The sequence below is a fragment of the Ailuropoda melanoleuca genome, chromosome 15 (assembly GCF_002007445.2).
Source record: "Ailuropoda melanoleuca isolate Jingjing chromosome 15, ASM200744v2, whole genome shotgun sequence".
Lineage (NCBI taxonomy): Eukaryota > Metazoa > Chordata > Mammalia > Carnivora > Ursidae > Ailuropoda > Ailuropoda melanoleuca.
The window spans coordinates 44,257,632-44,276,850 of NC_048232.1; the positions used below are offsets into that span (position 1 = coordinate 44,257,632).

The 19,219-nt window shown below is 38.5% G+C and overlaps 1 long non-coding RNA gene and 1 pseudogene across 1 annotated transcript; one reads left to right on the top strand and one right to left on the bottom strand.

Annotated features, from left to right (window-relative positions):
* Positions 1–1,860: 1,860 nt before the first annotated feature.
* LOC100482263 lies at positions 1,861–3,347 on the bottom strand (annotated as a pseudogene).
* A 3,442-nt stretch (positions 3,348–6,789) lies between these two features.
* LOC117796363 lies at positions 6,790–17,743 on the top strand. The gene is made up of 3 exons (XR_004620794.1): positions 6,790–6,852; positions 7,612–7,794; positions 17,581–17,743. It is a non-coding gene; the product is annotated as an uncharacterized LOC117796363 (long non-coding RNA).
* The last annotated feature ends 1,476 nt before the right edge of the window (positions 17,744–19,219 follow it).

The following is a 19,219-nucleotide window of genomic DNA, read 5'->3' on the forward strand; positions in this document are numbered from 1 at the left end:
TGTATCTAAAGTATATAAAGAATGCTCAAAACTCAGCAGTAAGAAAACAACCCATTTTTAAAAAGGAGCAAAAGATTTCAGCAGACACTACCAAAGAACATGTACCAAAGATGGCAAATGGTCACATGAAAACATGTTCTATATCACTAGTCATTAGGGAGATGCAAATTAAAAGCAAATTGAGATATCATCACATACCTATTAGAATGGCTACAATTAAGAAGACTGACCATACCCTGTGTTGGCAAGCATGGTGGTAGTGGGTATTTGAAGTGTTAAAATCACTTTGGAAAACAGTTTGGCAGTATCTTTAAAAGTCAAACATAGGGGCACCTGGGTGGCTCAGTCAGTGAAGTGTTGGACTCTTGATTTCAGCTCAGGTCATAATCTCAGGATCCTGGGATCAAGCCCCGCATCAGCCTCCATGCTCAGCAGGAAGTCTGCTTGAAGATTCTCTTTCTCTCCCTCTCCCTCTGCCCCTTCCCCTGCTTTCTCTCTCAAATAAAAATAAATACATCTCTAAAAAAACAAAAAAACAAAAACTTAAACATACACTTACCATGTAATCCAGGATTTTTAATCCTAGGTATTTACCCAAGAGAAAGAAAATATATGTCCATACAAACACTTGAACAAGAGTGTTCATAACAGCTTTTTTTTTTTTGTAATAACAAAAAATTGGGAACAACCCAAATGTCCATCAACAGATGAATGGAATAGCAAATTGTGAAATAGCCATACAATGGAACAGTGCTTAGCAATCAAAATAATGGACTATCAATACATGCAATGATAAGGATGAATGTCAAAGTAGCTATGTTGATTTAAAGAACCTAGACAACAAAAAATACATACTGTGTGATTCTATTTACCTAAAACTACAGAAAGTGCAAATTTATAGTGACAACAAATCAGTGGTTGTTTAGAAATAGGAAGGTAAGGATGAGGGGAAAGAGATTACAGAGGAGCACAGAAAAGTTTTGGAGATGATGGATATGTTCATTGTCATCATGGTGATTGTTTCATGGGTGTATACATATGTCAGAATTCAATTTGGACATTAAATATGTGAAGTTTATGTATGTTATACCTCAAAAAAGCTGTTAAAAAAAAGAAAGAAAGAAACAATGTGAGGGGTCCCTGGGTGGCTCAGTCTGATGCTGTTGATTTCGGCTCAGGTCATGATCTCACGGTCGTGGGATCAAGCCCCTGTGGGGCTCCATGCTCAGCAAGGAGTCTGCTGCTCTCCTTCTTCCTCCCCCTCTCCCTCTGCCACTCCCCCCCCCACTCTTGCGCACGCTCTCTCTCTCTCAAATAATAAATCTTAAAACAGAACAAAGCAAAAAAAAAAAAGAGAGAGAGAGAGATACTACTTCCTACCCAGCAGATAGACTACAATGAAAAGTTCTATTAATACCAAGAGTGTGGAGAATTGGGAACATTAATCACTGCTGGTGGAAGCCTAGTATGCACAACTATTTTTGGGATATTGGCAGAATTTACTAAAGCTAAACAAACACCTGTGCTAGACCCAACAATTTCATTTCATGGACGATACTCAAGAGAACCAAGTACATACGCCTACCAAAAACATGTACAAGAATGTGCATAGCAACTTTATTCATATTTACGAAAAAAGAAAAAAAATACTCCACCAATAGTAGAATGGACAAATTGTGGTATATTTTTTCCCCACTTTCCTGAACTTAATGAAAAAACAATGATGGTAAATCTTGAGAATATTGTCAATTTTCTAGAATTCTTCCCTCGAAAATGGGACATTTGATTTCCAAACACATGCTAGAGCATACTTGGTTCCCAATCATACTAAGTAGGAGAGAAGCTGAAATCCTAAAAGGTTCATCTTCCAACTCTCCCCTGTCTGTGGTCTGTCTTTGGATCAGCAGTGATTGCCTTAACAGCTACTCTGGCTTCGTGAATTTTTGTCTGTAGCTGTTCTATGTGCAGCAACTGCAGGATTTGAGCAACTTCATTAAGAACTGCATCTCCTCTGTCAAAACTAAGAATATGTTTGTCTAAAGCAACAGGCAAGCCCTCTTTTGTTTGATTTGCTTTAGCAAATGCATTCTGTGTCAGGTGCTTCTGGATCAAAATGCAAATTGCCTTAAGCATTACCAGGTAATTATCATGAAGATTAGCCAAAGCCATTACACCAGCCTTGGAATTGGGATTATTTACATCCAAATTGATCAATGGCTCTGCAGTTTTAGCTGCATTGTCAGAATTTTTTGTATTATCAGTTACCAAGTCCTTGTATTTTTCAGCATTAATCTCCATATTCATGCCTAACAGCTAAACCAAGAAGCCAGTCTATTGCTTCTTGTTGATCTTGAATCTTGGTTCCGATCCAAGATGGCAGAGGAGTAGGAGACCTTAGTTTTGTCTGCTTCTGGGAATTCAGCTAGATGGCTATCAAATCATTCTGAACGCCTGCGAACTCAACTGGAGATCTAAGAAAAGAATAGCTGCAACTCTACAAATAGAAAAGCGACCACTTTCTGCAAGAATGACAAAATGGAAAAACTCACCTCAAAAAAGAGAACAAGAGGCAATACTGACTGCCAGGGATCTACTCAGTGTGGACAAGGAAGATGCTGGAACTAGAGTTCAGAATAATGATTATAAAGATACTAGCTGGGCTTGAAAAAAGCACAGAAGACACTAGAGAATCCCTTTCTGGAGAAATAAAAGAACTAAAATCGAATCAAGTCAAAATCAGAAAGGCTATTAATGAGATGCAATAAAAAATGGAGGCTCTAACTGCTAGGATAAATGAGGCAGAAGAGAGAATTAGTGATACAGAATCCAAAATTACGGAGAATAAAGAAGCTGAGAAAAAGATAAACAACTACTGGACCACGAGGGGAGGATTCGAGAGATAAGTGATACCATAAAGTGAAACAATATTGGAATAATTGGGATCCCAGAAGAAGAAGGGGGGCACAGAAGGTATATTGGAGCAAATTATAGCAGAGAACTTCCCTGATCTTGGGAAGGAAACAGGCATCCAAGTCCAGGAGGACAGAGAACTCCCCTCAAAATCAATAAAAATAGGTCAACACCCCGGCATATAATAGTGAAACTTGCAAAACTTAGAGACAATGATCTTGAATCTTGAATGGATAGTTATATCTCTGAGATACTTTTCTGAGAACTTGAGCTAGTCGCTGCTGTGGATGTTTCTTAAATCACCTCTATCTTCAGTCTCGTAGTGTCTGATTTTCTGGTTTTCAAGCCAAACAATGAAGTTCCTAAATTGTTTCATCTTTGCAGTTGAAGCCAGCAGGGTTGTGGTAGCCGAGGGTCGTCAGCTTGTGTGGGGACATGGTCCCCGTGTCTCAGTCTGGTGCCCTGGGCTTCCACGGGGAGAGGAGAGGTGAAGAGGAGCTGGTGAGTGGCAAAAGGACCAAACTGTGGTATATTTATACAAAGTAATATTACACAGAAAAAATGAACTACTGCAACGAAGTGGCAACACATGAATGAATCTCAAAGACATACTGTGAGGTGGAATGAGGTGAGCCACACATGAAGAAAACATACTCCCTGGGGCGCCTGAATGGCTCAGTCATTAAACATCTGCCTTTGGCTCAGGGTGTGATCCCAGGGTCCTGGGATTGAGCCCCACATTGGGCTCCCTGCTCTGCTGGGAGCGTGCTTCTTCCTCTCCCACTCCCCCTGCTTGTGTTCCCTCTCTCGCTGGCTGTCTCTCTCTCTGTTAAATAAATAAATAAAATCTTTAAAAAGAAAAAGAAAACATACTCCCTGATTCCATTTTTATGAAGCTCAGAAAAGGACAAACTAACAGTATTACAGATCAAAATCGTGGCTAGCTTTGTAAAGTGTTAATTGGAAAGAGGCATAAATGAACCTTCTGGGTTGCTGGCTATAATCCTTTAAATTGGTCTCTGTGCTGGCTACACAGAAATAGGTAAAAATGCCTTCAGCTGTACACTTAAAATTTGTGAACTTTGCTAAATGTAAATTATGTATCAATAAAAAGTAAAAACACCCCCAATAGCAGCAGAACAAGTAAATGAACATTTAAATTCCATGGTTTAAAGAGGGAGAGATTGGTAAGGAGAAAAAAAGATGCATGGAACATAATTTCAAGAAATTAGGCAGTGGAATCTTCATTCAGTGAGAATTTCAAATCCTAAGTGTGTAGTTGTTCTTGCTGTATCTCAGCGATTCTTAATTGGCTCTGACTTCTCCTCTTCCTAATCCTGATTGTCTATTTTATTCCAGGAGGTATAATAAAAAAATTCTTAATTGGAATTCCTATTTATTCTTATAAATGATAGAGAAATCAGACTATAATATGAATGTTTTATTTTCCTAAGTTAGGAACTTACAGCTCCAGCCCTTTACTGAACTGAAAGATCCCAGGATCCAGCTGCCTGCAAGGCGTGTCTACTTGGGATCTCAAACACAGCATATTCAAAAATTGGACTCATTATCTCCTACCCACCCTATTCTCCTCCAGGTTTATCTGCCATCCTGCATGCCCCGTATTCAGTTCACTGGAAACCGAAAATATCAGGCTTTTCTGCTCTGCCTTGTATCTCCATCCAAGCAATCAAAAAATTCTGCTGATTCTGATCCCTTGATATGTCTTATCTGTCTTCTCTTCTTTGTACCTCCTACCTTCTTCTATCTTGGCCTCTTATTTCTCTTGTAGATAGTAATAGCAGTCTCTCAAAAAATGATTTGCAGTCCATAGTCCCCCTAAGAGTATGAATTGATCAAAACTGAATGGTTTTTTCCTTCATTTTTATGGAATAACGATGCACACTCACAACCTGAATGATAAAGTAGAGGTATATACCATTCCACCAAACTTCGGTTTTTAAAAAAATGACATTTCATCCTAAAGACTCAGTTCTTTTTCCTCAGGAAAGTGGCCGTGGTATGGTAAGCTAAGTTATGGGATCATTTCTTCCTGTTGCAAAGTGGACCACGATCAAAAAAAGTTTGAAGATCACTGTCTTTATTATCACCTTGCCGTTATTCCTGCCTTTCTTTTTCGAACATGCACACACTATCCCTTTAGTCTGTGCTACCAAAAAGTTATTTTTATGCGAAAAATATAATTGTGTCATTTTTCTTGCTCAGACTATTTCAGAGTATCTACATTACCTTCAGCAATGATCGTTAACATATTTTAGGTACGTTTCCCTTTAAGAGCAAAATAGATAATAAATAAAGCTTTTGACTGTCTTCTGAGAAAAACATGCATACTGCTCCCCCTGCTTGTGCTCTCTTGCTCTCTGTCAAATAAATAAATAAAATCTTGAAGGAAAAAAAAAAAGAAATTTTCTACCACGAGTCTCCTAATCCATCTGCCCACCAAACATAATCCTATTCTTCCTCCAAATCTTATTCAGCTGAAATGCTGTGAAGCCATCACTGTTTCTTCCTCACAGACTTCAGGTCCACTCCACACTCCATCAGTACTTCGGACAGACCAACATTAAAGCAACTATTATAGGAAGGCCTGGGGGCTCAGTGAGTTAAGTGTTTGCCTTGAGCTCAGGTTATGATCCCAGGGTCCTGAGATTGAGTCCTGCATGGGGCTTCTTGCTCAGCAGGGAGCCTGCTTCTCCCTCTGCCTGCCACTCCCTCTGCTTGTGCATGCTCTCTCTCTGTCTCTCTCTCTGACAAATAAATAAAATCTTTTTAAAAAGCAACTTTTAAAAAAGCAACTATTATATTGCTGGTTGGTTTGCATGTCCTGTAGAAGAAAACAATCAACCTTCTAGACTCAGCATTAATACAGTGCCCCTTACATAGAAGATATTCAATCAAACCTTATTTGTTATTGAATTAATGGACAAATTATTAAATTTTATAATCAAATGTTACACAGAAACTTCTTACATAATTCAATTACTCATATATAATTTTTTGGCAAGTGAAGCGGAGACTTTTTCCCTTACTAACTTTAAATGAAGTGTTGAATCATATCTTCAAAAATGTTTTACCCACATTGGCATGAGGAATCCTGTGTCTCAAACATATGGTTGTATTTCTAATTTATTCCAGAGGCCTGAGTTAGCCTTCTATTTTAAAAAATAATTTCCCTCTTTTTTAAATTCTAGCCTTTCTAATTCTTCTCTAATGTTCGAGAAACACATTCTTTTGTAGTTTGTGATTGGCTTTTATTTGTGAGTTTGTATTACTTGCAGGGTTTGTAATGTCAGAAACCTGTTTTAACATGTGGTCAAGAGAAGAGAGTAACACCTTAATTGTAGGTGGAATGCATTTTTTACACAGTGACTTTATCGAGTGTGTTGAATGTCTATATTATACATGTAAGTGTGCTTCCCCAGAGGAGAAGCCTTGTAAGGTGAGTAAGCTCTTGAAGACCTCATGATGTTGAATATATGGACGATATAATAGTAAACCACAATAAAGTCATAGAAACATGTGATTGACATATGTATGTTACAAACACTGAGTCCTCTGAGGTCAAGGCTGACACGCTCTGGGTGCAGAGTGGGTTGGAGGGGAGAGAATTTGGAGGAGAAGAGACTACTGAGAAAGCCTTGTCAGTAGTTCTGTCATGAAATTTAGGTTCCTAGATGTTGAAACATTTACTCTTTTTTTTTTTTTTTTTCAGAGAGAGGGAGCATGCATACATGCATCAGCAAGCAGGTGGAGGGGCAGAGGGAGAAGGAGAGAGAATCTCAAGCAGGCTCCACGCTCAACACAGAGCCTGATGTGGGGCTCAGTCTTACGACCCAGAGATTATGACCTGAGCTGAAATGAAGAGTCAGATGCTTAACCGACTGAGCCACCCAGGCACCCCTTACTCATTTTTTAAAACAGGTTAGAGCTTACCATTCTGTATTTTTATAATATTCCTATATTTACTAAGTTATTCTTTTTTTTTTTTTTTAAAGATTTTATTTATTTATTTGACAGAGAGACAGCCAGCGAGAGAGGGAACACAGGCAGGGGTAGTGGGAGAGGAAGAAGCAGGCTCCCAGTGGAAGAGCCTGACGTGGGGCTCGATTCCATAACGCCGGGATCACACCCTGAGCCTAAGGCAGACGCTTAACGACTGAGCCACCCAGGCGCCCCTACTAAGTTATTCTTTAATTGAAAAGAATTTTGAATCAGCAGTCAAAGGAACTATTTTCCAAAATCAATACATAAGACACTAATATAGCTCTCATCATCTTTTCATTCATCAGGTCATTGTGAGACCTGTAATAAATGGCACTATGTTTGTGAGTTCAGTTCCTACCTGACCGAGTTGGAAATAGACTGTTTTCATGTCAGCAACCAGCTACCTCACAAAGGTAGTTGACCTGGGGTTGGTAGTGGAGGGATGAAAAGATAGTATGGCTGCATCCAAAACACCTTGGAGTGATGCCAGAAGGGAGAAAGAATCGCACTATCTTCCATTCCGTGTATCCACATAAATCATTATTAATTTGTTAAGCATATTATCTTATTTGCTTGCTAAGGGTAGCAACAAAATGTCTGTCAAGAGGTAAGGAAAGTACAACCCAAGTATATGATCTCATTCTCCTATTTGCAACAATTTTTTCTCTCCTTCTCCAACTTTTTGTGATTATACAGAGCTAATCTACAGATTGAAATCACTGGTTTCTAGTTCAGTGAAAGAAAATGTAATGGCATTGCCACAAATGAAAAGATCATACAGAATCTTAAACTCAAAGATCATACTCAGTAAAGAAATGAAATCAGAATGCTCTTCTGGAAAGAGGAAATCAAAATGGGAACATGTCCATCTCTTTGCAAGTAAGACTACATTTTATCACACATTGGAAAAGTCAGTTCAGTATTTCACCATAATTTCTCAATGTTGAATGCTCAATTATTGTGTAAATTGAGAAAATATTTTTGTAACTTGACCAAAGTGGGAAGGAACATATTTGTTTATAATGTGAAACAGGGAAGTGAGATCCAGCCAAAGTTCTAACTGTATTTACGCTGGCAGCTTAAAGATAGCAGAAATAATAGTGTATTCAGAAAGTATGCACAAAGAATCTAAAGCCATCCAGAATTATTCTATTAGTTGGTCACACACCAAGCATATTGATTTTTAAAATAGCGTCTAATTGTTCAGTGGCATCTAAGAAGTGTGAAACCAACCTCTCAGAGATAACTCATACTTTAAAAATAAATGTATAAAATGGGTGTGCAAGACCATGAATGGGTTTGCAAAACTATATCAGGAACTAAAATTAGACAAGGAATAGACAAAGAATTTATAGCTTTGTCAAGGGATGAGAATTGGGTCTCAATATTTATTTCTTCTCTCTTCACTTAAATTTTTACAAGGTAGTGTGGTACACTGAAAAGGCCGTGGAAATGAACTGAGTCTAACTCCGAGCTTTGTCCTTTACCAGCTCTATTTCTCTGGGCAAGTGACTTTGCTTCTCTGGGGCACATGTTTTTTCATCTGTAGAGCAGAAATATTACCTACCTCTACAATCCCTGTAAAAATTATAGATAATGTGTATTTAAAGCGATTTTTCAAACCTATCTCTTGAGCCCCCAGTTGTCTCCACTCCCCACCATTGTCTGCCATCGGTATGACCTGGCCGTTCTCTACCACAATTCCTGAATTCAAACTAGAGTGATTTTTACAAAAGATTTTGATCCTGTTACTCTCCAGTTAAATACTCAAAAACAGTCTCCCCTTGTCTTTGGGATTACGTGCTAAATCTTGCTGTCTTTGGTATTAAGCACCTGTCTGACCCTGCTCAACCCTCCAGCCTCATTGCTCTTTGCTGTAGTTCACCAGACATCCGGGCCCTTCTTTCGGGGTCTGCATAGCCGACTGCAGAAACGGCAGGCACAGAGGCAGAGGAGAGAGCGAGTGTGCAGCAAATACCAGGGATGGCACAATCGCGTCTGTAACTGCAGGTAGAATATATGGCAGATCTTCCGAGGCCAGGCCTGTTTATTAGACTTAGTGATGGTTCCATACTCAGTAACTCATGCCTCCGTGCTAGAGCCCGGGAGCTAGAGACTCGTGTAGCACAGTATTGGCACTACCGTAGAAATAATTCCTCCGGTGTATGTTAAATATTATTTCCTCTCAGTATGAATCAGTTACCTCACTCAAAACACAGCAACAGTAAGGCCATAGAGTAAATTAGGGGCAAAAGTTAAATGATGTCTAGAGCTTGGATGGTCAGGAGACACAGAAAGAAATTCTTTCTTATTTGATCTCCTTGCAAAGAGCAGGAGCTTAAATCACGGGGATATTGAGAACTAAAAGAACAGAAAGTGATCACCAAGCCGTGGGGGAATAAATGGTCTAGATTAGGCAAACCCAAATTATTTACCATTTGCCAGTGACCCATGGATACAGGGGCCAGCAAAATGCCACTTTTGGATTGGGGTCAAGCCCTGCTCCTGAAGCAGGAAATGTTCCCACAGGAAGCCACGCTGACCCATGGCCAGGCTACTGGACTTGGAAGGAGCAGCTGCTAGGGATGCTGCGTCTGTTGCCCAGGCTGTTACGAAGCTAGATGAAGCCCCACTAGTTGAGTGAGAAAATACTTCACCTTAACTTTTCAGCACCTGTCCTTGGAGTGCCTGAGGTGTTGTTCCCACTGCTTCTTTTCCATCTCTCCCACCCCTGTATATTCTCCCAGGAGCCATGCTGCCACAGCAGAGATGAGACTAGGTCCTCTGCACCCCTGGGCCAGACTCCGCAGAGACAGCATCAGCTGAGTAAGGAGGCGAGTACAGCTACTCTGATCATGGTCTCCCAAGGTCTTTACCAGCTTTACAGAAATCGCAGTGTTTCGTTGGCAAGTGATTACTTAACACCCTCTGACAAAACCCATGCCAATGCCTCCCTCCATTAATACAGACAGGTTTTTTTTTTAAGTTTTAATTAATTTATTTAAGTAATCTCTATCCCCAATGTGGGGCTCAAACTGAAGACCCAGAGATCAAGAGTTGCACATTCTTCCAAGTGAGCCAGCCAGGCACCCCGACACAGTTTTGATTTACCAGTGTCAGTTGCTTTCTGAGGCTAAATCTTTTTTTTTAACATCATATTTATTTTTACTTTTTAAAATTTTATTTATTTATTTGAGAGAGAGAGCGAGAGAGCACAAACAGGGGGAGCAGCAGAGGGACATGGAGAAGCAGCTCCCCGCTGAGCAGGGAGCCCGATGTGGGGCTTGATCCCAGGACCCTGGGTCATGACCTGAGCCAGAGGCAAATGCTTAACCCACTGAGCCACCCAGGCGTCCCCTGTGTGTTTATATATTACTTTGTTAATTGCAAAAGTAGCAATTGCTGAAAGAACACTTAGAATATGCCAAAAAAAAATACAAAGTAAATAAAAATTCTGAAAAGTTTTCATAAATAACCACTGTAAAAATTTTGGAGTATGTCTTTTAGTTCTTTTTCTCACACAACATATTTTTTTTTTAAGATTTTATTTATTTATTCCACAGAGATAGAGACAGCCAGCGAGAGAGGGAACACAAGCAGGGGGAGTGGGAGAGGAAGAAGCAGGCTCATAGTGGAGGAGCCTGATGTGGGGCTCGATCCCATAACACCGGGATCACACCCTGAGCCGAAGGCAGACGCTTAGCCACTGTGCCACTCAGGCGCCCCACACACAACATATTTTTTAACTTTCATTTTTTCATCACAAAATATATGTGTTTATTTTTAGAGTAAAATAAAATGTTATAAATTTAATGAAAATTGAAAGAAATTAAATTAATTAATCAAATTTAATGAAAAATTGCCCTAATCTTTGCCATCTAATACCCAACACTAGGGTAATCTCTTTTTAACTTCTTTAGCTATTTATTTTTTCTAGTATTTACTGCCATATATCTCAAGAGCATGTCTATTCTACTATTTCTTGATTTTCATAGACATTTTCTATTTATTTCCACCAAGGAAGATAAAGATTTAGCTCTCTCTCAACTCCCCCTTCCCTTGTTTTGTTTTTTAAGATTTTATTTATCTATTTATTTGAGAGAGAGAGAGAGAGGAAGAGCACAGAGGGAGAATGAGAGGGAGAAACAGATTCCACCGCTGAGCAGAGAGCCTGACATGAGGCTCGATCCCAGGACCCTGAAACCAAAGGCAGATGTTTAACTCACTAAGCCACCCAGGCACCCCTCTCCCTTCCTCTGTTCTTTTTCTTTACAAGCATGCACCAACACTTGCAGGTGACTATAATATGATACTATAATTTGGTTGTGTTTCCATTCTTAACTTTTTGTTTTTCTTAGTGTTAATAATTGCCTTGTTTTTCTATTTGCTTAGTTTTTCATGTACTTATTCATGTAATAAGTCATTACCCAAAGTCTCAGCCAAAGTTTTTAAACTCCCTTCAATAGGTTCAGACATTCCAAGCCATCTCTAAGTGTGGTTTTCCCGCTGGAGTCCACACTCCTGGAGCCATTCACCCTCTTGCTATAATCTGAATTGGCTTCTCTTTAACCAACTACAAGGTTATCAATGTTGGACAACACTTCTTTTGTAATTTCCTTCACTTCTCTCCTATGATAGATCCCTGTTTCCTAGATCCCACATCTTTTTTCTTATTAGCTCTTTTTAAAATGGACCATGTCCTTCAGGGGCTTCCTGATAAAGGGTGCAGAGAAGTAAAGTTTTATTGTCCTAACACATCTGAGAATGTTTTTTTTTTTCCTTCTCTCACACTGGATGGTTTGACCGCATATAGGACTGTAGGTTGAAGATCACTGCCCTTAAGTTTTAAAATTTTCTCTTTATCTCTGTTGTTCCAAAATTTCATGAGGATGTGCATTGGTATAAATTTTATTCCATGCCATTGTTTTAGGCACTTGGTTGCCTTTTGATGTGGAAATCTGTGTTCTTCAGTTTTTCACATTTATTTTATATATTGTTTTTATTCTGTGATTCCTTTTAAGAATTCCTATTAAGAATTCCTATTGTTCTCTAATTTTCTCATCTTTTCTCTCCTGTTTTTCATCTCAGTCTTTTTATTCTATTTCCAGGAATATTTCTCAAATTTATCTCTTGATTTTTCTATTAAGTGTTTTATTAATGTGGTCATATTTTTAAAAATATTTATTTATTTGAGAGAGAGAGTACACATGCATGGGGGGGAAGGGTAGAGGGAGGGGAAGAGAATCCTCAAGCAGACTCCGCACTGAGCACAGAGCCTGACAACAGGCTCTATCTCACAACCCCAAGATCATGATCTGAGCCAATTTCAAGAGTCAGATGCTTAATCCAGGTGCCCTTATGTGGTCATATTTTTAAATCTCAAGGGCTCCTTTTTTAAAATTCTATGATTATTTCGTTATTATAGCATCCTTTCTTGTTACATAGATGTGATATTTTCCTTTTTTTTTAAGATTTTATTTATTTATTTGCCAGAAAGAGAGAGAGAGAGCACAAGCAGGGGAGCAGCAGGCAGAGGGAGAAGCAGGTTCCCACTGAGAAAGGAGCCCAATGCAGGACTCAATCCCAGGGCTCTGGGATCATGACCTGGGCCAAAGGCAGATGCTTAACGGCTGAGCCACCCAGGTGTTCTTAGATGTGATATTTTCTTTTACTTCTCTGAGATATTCATTATGATTTATATTTTGTTTTGTTTTGCTTCTGTTTCCTCTGAGGTCCTCTTCTCTAAGTGTTTATTTTGATCTTTCACATCAGTGGCTTTCATCAAGTATCTGGCAATCTTTATTTTTTATTTTTATTTTTTTTTATTTTTAAGTAATCTCTATACCCAACATGGGGCTCAAACTTACAGCTCTGAGATTAAGAGTTGCACCTTCTGCTGTCCCAAGTATCTGGCAGTCTTTTCTAGTTGTGCATATTTAAGAGTTGAGCATAAAAAGCTGAGTGGAAAATCTGTGAGCTTGAGTGGATTTCACCACTGACCATTGGGGAAGACTGGCCATTTCACTGTGGGCCTCAAATATTAGTGTATGTAGGTCCTTTCTCTTGGTTCAGACATTTGTCTAAGAAAGGAATCTTACAATGAAATCTTGCCATTTGCAACGACATGGATGGAACTAGAGTGTTTCATGTTAAGTGAAATAAGTCAGTCAGACAAAGACAAATACCATATGACTTCACTCATATGAGGAATTTAAGAAACAAAACAGATGGGGGCGCCTGGGTGGCTCAGTCCTTAAGCGACTGCCTTCATCTCAGGGTGTGATCCTGGAGTTCTGGGATCAAGCCCCACATCAGGCTCCTCCACTGGGAGCCTGCTTTTTCCTCTCCCTCTGCTTTTGCCCCTGCTTGTGCTCTCTCTCAATCTCTCTGTCAAATAAATAAATTAAATCTTTTAAAAAATAAAACTCATTTTGTTGATATTTTAATGGGATTTGGGAAGGGAGCAAAGATAAACCTGTGCGTTCACCCTTGACTTTTAACAGAGGTCCTATAGTACATTCTTTAGAATATCTTAAACCCTGGCAAATCTTTTTCTTTTAAGGATAATTTTAGTTTTGGGAAATAGTCAAAAAAGTCTGAGAGATCAAACTGTCAGACATATCATAATTATTTTTTTCTTTATCATGGGAAACAACTAGAAAGAATAAATTATGACTATTGTCCATTATAATCCAACAAAATAATCTGGTATGCATACTGTCTTTCCCAAAATGATAAAATGCATATATTGCATCAAATATAACGTGATACATACAGAATTTCTGGGGGGAAAAAATCTCTGTTTCCAAATCATGCTTACTTGCTGTTTTATTTTTAAATAACTTACTCATTAAACCTACTTCAAATGACATAATAGAATTATGATTAGATATTATCACCGCCAGTAATATCTGCTCCAGGGGAGATAATTAAGGGGATCAAAACACCTCTTTCCTGTGAAGTGGTCACACAATATCATGCTATCTGTTTGGTTCAGGATGTGGTATAAGCGAATATTTCCATATGCAATCCAACCAAATTGTAACTGTTCAGATGTGTGAAAAGATAAATTAATCTCATTAATGGCAGGTCAAAACTAGCATGGCTAATAATTAGATGTTCTTTAGCATTGACTTAGGAAGAATATAAAGAGAACCAAAGATTACCTCTTTTAACTGGTTTCTCTCTCTTTGGGTCCTGAGAATTTGTCTATTTATTATTAAAGAATCAAAATTAGGTGTAGCCTAAAGAAAGGAGTTAATTCTTGATTGTTGAACAAATAACAAGAATCAAGTAGTCACTCAGAGTCAAACTAGGGAATAATATTAGAGCCCAGCAGAAAGGAACCACCAGTGATAAAAAATAACGGTAACTACAAAATTATGACATCTCATGTGGCTCAGAACCAGTCTTCATGAGCATGTACAGAGAAGCACAATTCCTTCTGAGTTCTGCCAGCATAGTTTTTTCAAATGTGCAGAGCATCCCAAGGTAACTATTTTAAAGGTAGCACAAAGTAGGATGTATGTGTTTGGGCAATGTAGGGAAGGAAAAAGTATTTTGGTTTTTTCTTTTTAATTTTTTGTTTTTGTAAAACATTCCAGTAGTGTATTAAACAAAAAGTCATTAGAAAGTTGTAAGTAACCTCATCAGTTCATTTAGTCCCATGTAATTAATTCTTGCTCTGCTCAATCTTGGGTTAGCAGTTTCAAATGTGTTCACAGAAGAATCAGAATACAGTAATATGCAACTAATGAATCATCGAACTTTACATCAAAAACCAGGGATGTACTGTATGGTGACTAACATAATATAATAAAAAAACATTAAAAAAAAAAGAATACAGTAATAACTATCTGTGGCCGACAAAAGACTTAAAATAGTGTGGTTTGGGGTGTCTGGGTGGCTCAGTCAGTTGAGCATCTCATTCTTGGTTTCGGCTCAGGTCATGATCTCAAGGTTGTGAGATGGAGACTCGTGTAGGGCTCAGCAGGGAATCTACTTGAGATTCTCCCTCTCCCTCTGCCCCTCCCCCTGCTCACACACATTCTCTCTCTCTCAAAATAAATATATAAATCTTTAAGAAAATTTTTAAAAAGATAGTGTGACTAAAAATCTGATGAGAACTCATTTAAATGCAATTAACAAGGAAATGTGGGGATTTATGTGACATACAACATTTTAAGATGATTAACTAGAATTCTGACGGATAACATAATACCAGGACATACCAGATTTCTAGGAATTTCTTACAATTTCTGGAACACTTATATTAATAACATATACCCATACAAATATAACCCAAGGAAGGTTGAACATCCCTTTCATTTGACAATATTTCTCATGTAATTTAACATAGCAGATAAACCTAATTGGTTTAACATTTCTCTATTTGTAATGACAGAGAACGAATCTTTGAGATTTTCCAAGGATCCTTGGGCAAATCTCAGTTAGCTTAAGGTCAAAAAGACTTTATTTAAAAGTTGATTTGGGAACGTTGTAAAAAATGTCAAAAGGTTTGAACACTGATTAAATAAAATGACAGATTACTTGAAACAATATTTAGTTACTTATCTAACCAAACTGACGATAAAAGATTCTAGAGGCAAATACACTTGAGTGGGGGGGGGACCTTCTTTTAATATTGAGAAGACTCAGTCTTTTTGAGTAATCAAAGGCCTGATAAAGAACGTGAAGCACAGGCAGTTATCTTAATGAGACACAGAATCCTTGTTTTCCAGGCAAGTTCTTTATCTAGTAAAGAAAAATCTTTTACAATAATCCAAGAAAACTTTGTCCTTTTAAAAGAGAGAAAAAATTAAATTCCAGTTTTGCATAGGCACCCTGATGCTATGAAAGCTCACTTTTAAAACCCTTATAATAAATTCATTTAATTTTCACCAGGTGGACCACACAAGATAACAATTCCTCCCTTCTGCCCCCCACCCCCGCCCCCGCACTGCCTCTCTCACGCTCTTTTCTTAACTTCCTATGTCCGTTTAGGTTTTGTCCTTTCTTTTCTTTTTTTTTTTCTAGTCTAAAATAACCTTTAAGTAATCTCTAAATTAGGACAAATTACTACTGTCCCCTTAACAAAAATGCAATGTCATACCTCATACCTTTCCCTATCAAGAACACATTTTGGGGCGCCTGGGTGGTGCAGTCGTTAAGCGTCTGCCTTCGGCTCAGGGCGTGATCCCGGAGTCCTGGGATCGAGCCCCACATCAGGCTCCTCCGCTGGGAGCCTGCTTCTCCCTCTCCCACTCCCCCTGCTTGTGTTCCCTCTCTTGCTGGCTGTCTCTCTGTCAAATAAATAAAATCTTTTAAAAAAAAAAAAAAGAACACATTTTACTATCCCTATGTGCTTTACTTAAAGTTTTTTTTCTTTACCCTTATTATTTCTATATGTAGGTTTCACTTATATTCATTGGAATTCTTAACCTTTAGTAAACTCAGTTTCCAATAAAAACTAAGAAGTAAGCAGTTGTGAACTGTCTGCTACATCCTAACATTGTGAGCAGGGTAGCGTATTTGTGAATATGCCACTTTGTAATCTCTACACATGCATTTTCATAGCTCAGTTTTTTGATGTGGTAAAAGGAATATGTTATTAACAGACCCAAATATCTTTAGTCCCTCAAAGAACCTAAAAAGTTACAAAAATTTCACATATAACATGGTCTGCCATATTGACATATATTAAGCAAATTTTTAAAAAATATTTTATTTATTTATTTGTCAGAGAGAGAGAGAGAGCACAAGCAGGGGGAGTGGCAGGCAGAGGGAGAAGCAATCTCCCTGCTGAGCAAGGAGCCCGATGTGAGGCTTGATCCCAGGACCCTGAGATCATGACCTGAACCAAAGGCAGACGCTTAACCAACTGAGCCAACCAGGTGTCCCAGCAAATCATTTTTATTGTACGTTTTGTTCTTAGGTTGAATTTACAATTTTATAATCTCAAATATCTAGTAGAGATGACCGTAAGCTAATTTGACCAGCCTTAATTTATGTAAGTACTTATATTTTCTTTAAGCAATTAATAGAACTCTTCCACAAGTTAGTTTTTAGGACTACCATCCAGAGGGAGAAAAACACCACATATTACGTAACATACACCATTGCCACACATAAACATCCAGACAGATGCAAGCAGAGATCTCGTAGCTTTCCCTGAAAAATTTTAGCCACAAAGCAAGTACAATAATACAAAACTCACTAGCTTATTAAAGAACAGTTAGATCTAAATGGTGTTTCTGGCCGGTGGAACAAGTTAAGGTTACCCACTTACATAGCTAAAGATTTTACCAATATTTGTGGAGAAAACTTTTAAGATTTTTGTTTGTCTTTAGTAGATAATCTTATAGAGGCTATGTACTAAATTTTGGGCAAGGAGCCTATAGAAATATGAAGTAGCGGTTTGTTTTTTTAAAAACCTGTCTTTTTCCAGCCTCAGAAGTTGCTTTAGCCAGTTTTCTCCTTGGATACCTATATTTCAAAGACATGGTAAGATTAATATTTCCAAGGTACTGAGAAAATGTATAAAGTTTATCTAAGAAGGAACTCAGGAGCATATTTGCCTGCTTTCAAAAACCAAGGGTCATTTTATGAAGTTTTTCATTTTTTATTAAGGGTAGAACAGTCTGATGATGTTTTTTTTTCCTGTAGTGCAGGCCAGAAATATGGGAAGGCCTGGACCTCGTGGGATCTGCTTACAGAGTAAGGCACAATAAATCAAGCCTTCCTGTGCATTTTCTGTGCTTTTGTCAAAGCTATTTCCTGGCTATCAGTATTTTCATGTTTCATACCTGCTTGAGTGCCATTTGCAGTTTTTAATGTTTGCTCTGAGTCTGATCTTTACTTCTTTTTTTTTTTTAATATTTTATTTATTTATTCAACAGAGAGAGAGACAGCCAGGGAGAGGGGGAACACAAGCAGGGGGGAGAAGGAAGCAGGGAGAGGAGGAAGCAGGCTCTCAGCAGAGGAGCCCGATATGGGGCTTGATCCCAGGACCCTGAGATCATGCCCTGAGCCAAAGGCAGACACTTAACGACTGAGCCACCCAGGTGCCCCTGATCTTTACTTCTTAATCTAGTTAAGGAAGTATAGGGGTTTTCCCCCCATCATACTAGCCAAGGCTTTCTTCTCTATTTCTTTCTTTCCCTCTCCTTCCTTCCTTCCTTCCTCTCTTTCTCTTCTTTCTTTCTTTCTTTCTTTCTTTCTTTCTTTCTTTCTTTCTTTCTTCCTTTCTCTTTCTTTCTTTTTTTCTTTTCTTTTCTTTTCTTTTCTTTTCTTTTCTTTTCTTTTCTTTTCTTTTCTTTTCTTTTCTTTCTTTCTCTTATCTGATCTTCCTGTAGGTACCAATAGGACATTTGTTTAGGATGAGAGCTCTCTTAAAAATCCTTTTAGATATAAAAGTCCGAATCTTTAAAGGTATATCTACTTCAATTGTGACTCCAAACCAATAAGCCTTTTATGGCTTAACCATAGACACGGAGAGAGTGCAAATGATATGACCCTCTCAAGATGCAGAGCCACTCCAAAGATAGCTTAAGAAAGCAAAGAGCCTCACTGTCACAGGTGGTAAAGAAAGTTCTATCTCCCACAAAGGAGACACTTTAGTCCTACAGATCTATGAATCTTTGTTTCAGCCCCAGCTGAAACCCTAAAAGAGTAGAAAGAAGGCAAATTTTCTCCTCCTGTAGTTTCTGGTGATGAGGATGGGAGAGGGGAAGTCTGGAAAACTCTTCTCTCCCTAGAGACTGCAGTTGATGTATGGGGAACTGACGACAGATCAGCAGAAGGTAAGAGTCCTTACCATGTCAGTCTCCCAGCTCTCTGACTATAGTGCCCAGACAAGAGAGGAGTATAAAATTTTCTTGTCTCTTCCTTTCCAGATTCATAATGGCAGGAGAATAACGTTTGTAAAAACAGGTCTCGAATCATGACTACTGTGAATTTAGTTTTGGGTACCTACAGGTTATTGATTCTTCACCTCCCAGAAATAGTCGTGTTTTCCTTTGTCTGACTTCTGTATTGTTTGTCATAAGGATAAAAATCATAAGATGAGACTCTTCATTTGTCTTGTTTCAGGTACTGAGAACCTAGCTTTGTAACTAGTGAGAACATTCTCTCTGGTCTCTGCCACCTTTGCGGGGGAAGGGGAGGAGTGCATGTTGTCAGACTTGCACAGGGCAGCAGGCTGGCTAGCAGGCTAGGAGGCTGTTGCTGTCTCTATTATCCTTTCCTCGTTTGTGCTAGGAAAATTCCTATTCCAGTATCACATTCTGGTAACACAGATTCATGG